The sequence below is a fragment of the Gossypium raimondii genome, chromosome 13 (assembly GCF_025698545.1).
Source record: "Gossypium raimondii isolate GPD5lz chromosome 13, ASM2569854v1, whole genome shotgun sequence".
NCBI lineage: Eukaryota > Viridiplantae > Streptophyta > Magnoliopsida > Malvales > Malvaceae > Gossypium > Gossypium raimondii.
The window spans coordinates 13,418,459-13,424,408 of record NC_068577.1 but is presented as its reverse complement, the minus strand read 5'-3'; the positions used below and the strand labels follow the sequence as shown (position 1 = coordinate 13,424,408).

Sequence of the window (5,950 nt, the reverse complement as noted above, 5' to 3'; positions counted from 1 at the left end):
TAGTAGATACATGGAAAATCCCAATAAAGAACACTAGAAAGCAGTTCATCGGATTTTCAGATCCTTACGAGGTACTACTAATGTTTTCTTACAGTTTGGAAGAATTAGAGATGGAGAAATTGGGTATGTTGGTTCTGAATTTGCTAGAGACCTTGGTAAAAAAAGATCTCTCACAAGGTATGTCTTTACTATTGGGGGTTGTGCAATCAGTTGGAAAGCCACTTTGCAGACTACAGTTGCTTTGTTTACTTCTGAAGCTAAGTACATGGCGATTACTGAGGCTTGAAAAAAAGCTATTTGGTTAAAGGGACTCTTTGGTGAACCCAGTAAAGACCTTCAGATCAGTACAGTTTTTTGTGATAGCTAGAGTGTCATCTTCCTTACGAAGGATCAAATGTTTCATAAGAGAACAAAGCACATTGATGTTCGGTATCATTTTGTACGTGATATTATTTCTCGTGGTGATATTGTTGTGAGAAAAGTTAGTACTCATGATAATCCTGCAAATATGATGACTAAGTCATTTTCTATAACTAAGTTTAAGCATTGCTTGAACTTGGTTGGTGTTCATTATTGAAAAATATCCCTTTAGGGGTTTTGTGGAAGAGGTGGAGAACTTGTTCGTTGAGAGTTCATGATTAATAAGTGTCAAAAGTAATACATTTTAATCTCATTCTTAATACATTTTTGGGTGATTAATCAATGGAAAATGGTAAATTTTATGCTCCTAATCCTTTAAATTCATGTTTCTGTACTTGGGAGAGCATTAGGGAGCAAACCAAGTGAAAATCAGACAATTGGAGTAGATTTCAGGAGCCACACGGGTTAGGCCTTCCCACATGGGCTAGACCACACGGCCATGTGCCAGACCATGTAGATTTCGCAATTCGCACTTCAGAGACACAATAAAATGCAATTTTTAGATTTTTCAGGCATTTTAATACCTATAAATACCAAATATCAGATGTGGAAAGTGAGCCTTTTGAGAATATTGAAGAAACAACTCGAAAAACGCCATTGAAGTTGACTTTGAAGCAGATTTCTACGAAGATTGGATATCTCATTTTAATTTCTTTGAAGTTTTTATGAGTTTCTTTATTTCTTGCGGTTATACTAACTTTGAGATATTTTTATTTGTGATTATGAACTAATTTTCTAAATACCTAGGGGAGATGAACCCTATGATGAATTCTATCTTTTGATTTTTGTTTTACGCAATAAATACTTGAATCTTATTCTCAGTTATGTGTACTTAATTCTTGATTTAATATTTCTAGATTATTAATTCATGTTCGATTTGCTTAATTCAGAGGAGGAATATACCCTGTTTAAGAGTAGATTTAGCATAATTGAATGGAATTGCATGAAATTCTAGAAATAGGACGACATAAATCTACCGGATTAAAGCCAAATATAATAGGGGATTCCATAGATTGAGTTAATGCGATTATAAGGGTCTTAATTAGAAAAAATTTTCAATTAATCAACCTAAAATCAGTTGCTCTTAATTTTGAAGAGAGATATTAAAATAATTTAGGGATTTTTACGGATCAAGATATTAAGTGAATAAATTATTTAATTTAGATTGATAATGATAGATGCAGTCTAGGTGGATTCTTTCCTGGGTATTGTTTCACTTCTTGGTTATTATTTGATTATTTTCCTGATTTATTCTTTGTTGAGTTCTTTTTTAATTGATTTAGTTAATTTTAGTTTAATTCAATCACTTCAATTTGTCAGTTAGATAATAGGAAGACAGTAATTACTAGTACTTTTAGTTCTCATGGGAACGATATCTTTGATCACCATAGTTATAATATTTATCGATAGGTGCACTTGCCTCTGTCGTATTTTTAGTTGATTTTATGGACACCAAGTTTTTGGTGCCGTTGTCAGGGACTTAAATATTAGGGAAAATTTATTTCTATTAATTTTGCCATTTTTTATTTTACTTTTATTTTTATTTGTTCAATTTAATTTTATATTTTTATATTTTCATTTATTTGATTTTGACAAGTTGCTTTAGTTTATGACTAGAGGAAACCTGTTGGAACCAATAACTTTTTATAGTGAGATTGAAAGAACTGCTCGCAGAAATAGTAGAGAGCTTAGAGAAGCAGTGCAAAATTAGTAGAGTACAGTAGACGATCACGAGGAAAATAACATTATTGTGGAGATGGGTGATAATCAAAATAATCAGCTACCTCCTGCAGGTCCTACCCCTCATACTATGTATAATTATGCTAAGCCCACTCTGATTGGGGCTGAATCGAGTATTGTTAGGCCGACTGTTAATGCAAACAACTTTAAAGTCAAGTCGAGCACAATTCAAAATGGTGCAAAATATGTTCAGTTTGATGGTTTGCAAGATGAAAATCCGTATGCTCATTTGGCTAACTTTCTAGAGATTTACAATACTTTCAAGATTAATGGTGTTATTGATGATGCCATACACTTATGGTTGTTCCCATTCTCATTGAGGAGCAAGGTAAAACAGTGATTAAACTCTTTACCATGAGGTTCTATCACTAGTTGGGCATAGATGACTGAAATTTTTTTAAATATTTTCCTCCAACTAAAACAGCTAAGTTGAGGAATGACATCTCTTCCTTTGTTCAGTTTGATATTAAGACTCTTTAGGATACATGGGAGAGATTCAAGGATTTTTTTAGAAGGTGTCCTCACCATAGATTACTTTTGTGGCTCTAACTTCAAACTTTTTACAATGGTTTGAACCCCCCCAACTAGACAGATGATTGATGCAGCAGCTGGCGGAACTTTAATTAGCAAAACACCTGAGGCAGCTTAAGAATTTAATGAGTAGATGGCACTGAATAATTATCAGTGGAAAGTTACGAGAGTAAAACCTATCAAGCTAGCCAGATTTTTTGATATTGATGCAGTTTCTATGCTAGCTAATCAGGTTGAAGCTCTTGGTAAGAAAATTGATGGTTTAAATTTGTCTAAACAGGTGAATCTGGTGATGCAGTGCGATGCGAATGGAGCGAGGATGGTTAATTCAAAATATTCACCCTTCAAGTCTAACATGGAGCGTGAAGAAGTTGACTTTATGGGTAATAACTTTAGATCTTAGAATAATCCTTATAGTAGTACGTATCATGCAGGTTGGAGGAACCATCCAAATTTCTCATGGGGTGGTCAAGGAAATAAAAAGTCACAACCCCCTCTGGGTTTTCAACAACCTTATCAGCAAAAAAAGAAACTGAACCTTGAAGAGATGTTAACCAAATTTATTTTGATGTCAGAAATTTGATTTCAAAACACTAAGACAACTTTGAAAAATCAACAAGCATCAATTCATGGGCGCGAAAATAAGATTGGGCAGCTAGCTAAACTGGTTTTAGAAAGACAGCAAGGTAACTTACCTAGTAACACTAAACCAAATCCAAAAGAGCATGTTAAGGCAATTACAATGAGGAATAGGAAGGAGTTGTCTGAACCTGAAAAGAAGCTGAAACAAGAAACTGATAAGAAAGATGATAGGGTGGTAAAAACCAAAAAAATTTAAACATCAGTACTTCAAGAATACAAACCACCAATACCATACCCAGCAAAGTTAAAGAAAGACCGTATGGATGAACAATTTGGTAAATTTCTTGAACTTCTTAAACAATTACATATTAACTTACCTTTTGTTGAAGCTCTTTCGCAGAGGCCTACATATGCAAACCTTTTAAAGGAGCTTTTAAGAATTAAAAGTAAGTTTGAAGAACTATCCACTGTGTAACTTAATGAGGAGTGTTCAGACATTCTCCAAAATAAACTACCCACCAAGCTGAAAAACTCAGGAAGTTTTACTATTCCTTGTTTTATTGGTAGTTTAGACATTGAAAAAGCATTGTCTGATTTGGGTGCTAGTAGTAATTTGATGCCTTCTAAAATGTTCAAGCAACTTGATCTTGGGGAACCAAAACCCACTAGGATGAGTGTTCAATTAGTTGATAGATTTGTTAAATATCCTAAGGGTATTATTGAATATGTACTTATGAAAGTAGATAAGTTCATATTCCCTGTTGATTTTGTTATACTTGACATGGATGAGGACATTGAGGTGCCTTTAATTTTAGGTCTACCCTTTTTAGCCACTGCTAAAGCTATTATTGATGTGGGTAATGGTAAACTTGTGCTTAGGATGGGTGATGATGAGATCACTTTTCAAATTTAGGATGCCATGTGATTTTCTAAAGATCAAGATGATTCCTATTATATTATAGATTTTATTAATCACTCTTTTCAAGATCCTTTGCAGGAAATTATTCATAAAGACATGTTGGAACTGTGTCTTGTTCAAGGAGAGGGGGTCGATGGAGATAATGTTGTGATAAATTAGATGGAAATTGATCTAGATACTATTAAGTCCACTGAGGTAGAAAAATTAGGAAGCCATTGAGTTAAGTAAAGAACTGAAATTGAAGCCCATTTAAGAACCTCCCAAATTGGAACTGAAGTAATTGCCAAACCATTTGGAGTATGCATTCCTTGGGAAAAATACTACATTGTCAGTGATTATTGCTTTAAATTTAAAGTCGAATGAGAAATATAAATTACTGCAAGTGTTAAAGGAACACAAAAGAGCTAAGCCTAGAAAATTTTGGAAATTAGAGGAATCAGTCCTTCTTTTTGCACCCATAAAATTTTAATGGAAGCTGAGTATAAGCCATGTGTGTATGATCAAAAGAGGTTAAATCTAAAAATAAAGCTGTTAAAGCTAAGGTAATTAAACTTTTAGATGCTGGAGTTATTTATCCTATTTCTGATAATACTTGGGTGAGTTCTGTGCAGGTTGTTCCTAAGAAAGGAGGAATGACTGTTGTGGCTACTGAGAAGAATGAGTTGATTCCAACAAGAACAATCATAGGATGGAAAGTTTGTATCGATTATAGGAAGTTCAATGATGCTAAAAGGAAATACCACTTTCCTCTACAGTTTGTGGATCAAATGTTGGAGAGATTATCTGGTTACATGTATTATTGTTTCATAAATGGCCTTTCTGGCTACTTCCAAATTCCAATAGCTCCCGAGGATCAAGAGAAAATGACATTTACATGTCTATATGGTATGTTTGCTTACCGAAGAATGTCTTTTGGATTATGTAATACTCCTACTACTTTTCAGCGTTGCATGCTAGCCATCTTTGATGAACTAGTAAAAGACATTATGGAGGTATTTATGGACGACTTCTTAGTATTCGGTAATTCTTTTCATATTTTTCTTAATAATTTAAAACAAGTTTTGATGAGATGTGAGGAAATGAACCTCTGCTTAATTGGGAAAAATGTCACTTCATGGTTCAAGAAAAGATTGTTTTGGGCTATAAAATTTCTAGTAAAGGGATCGAGGTTGATAAAGCGAAAATTGAAATTATTGAAAAATTGTCTCCCCCTAATTCAGTTAAGGTTATTAGGAGTTTCTTAGAACATGTTGGGTTCTATAGAAGATTTATCAAATATTTTTCTAAAATAGCTAAGCCTTTAATTAATTTGCTAGAAAAATATGTGTCATTCAATTTCAGTCAAGAATGTTTAAAGTCGTTTAATGTTCTTAAGGAAAATTTAATTAATTCCCCGATTATGGTTGCACCTGATTGGAATTTACCTTTTGAACTAATGTGGAATGCGAGTGATTTTGCAGTAGGTGTAGTTCTTGGACAGCAAAGAGACAAGCATTTTCAGCCGATTTATTATGCTAGCAAGACTTTGACAGACGCACAAGAGAATTACACCACTATCGAAAAAGAATTGCTAGCTGTTGTTTTTGCATTCGATCAATTTAAACCTTATTTAATACTAAGTTATTGTGTACACTGACCACTCCGCTCTTCACTACCTCTTGTCTAAACTAGATGCAAAACCCCGACTTATAATGTGGATTCTATTACTGCAAGAATTCAACTTGGAAATTAAAGATAAGAAATAGGCTAAAATTCTTA

At 33.6% G+C, this 5,950-nt stretch overlaps 1 non-coding gene across 1 annotated transcript; it reads right to left on the bottom strand.

Moving 5' to 3' along the window:
• Positions 1-2,586: 2,586 nt before the first annotated feature.
• LOC128036290 (small nucleolar RNA R71) lies at positions 2,587-2,693 on the bottom strand. The gene has a single exon (XR_008193088.1). It is a non-coding gene; the product is annotated as a small nucleolar RNA R71 (small nucleolar RNA).
• Between the last annotated feature and the right edge of the window lie 3,257 nt (positions 2,694-5,950).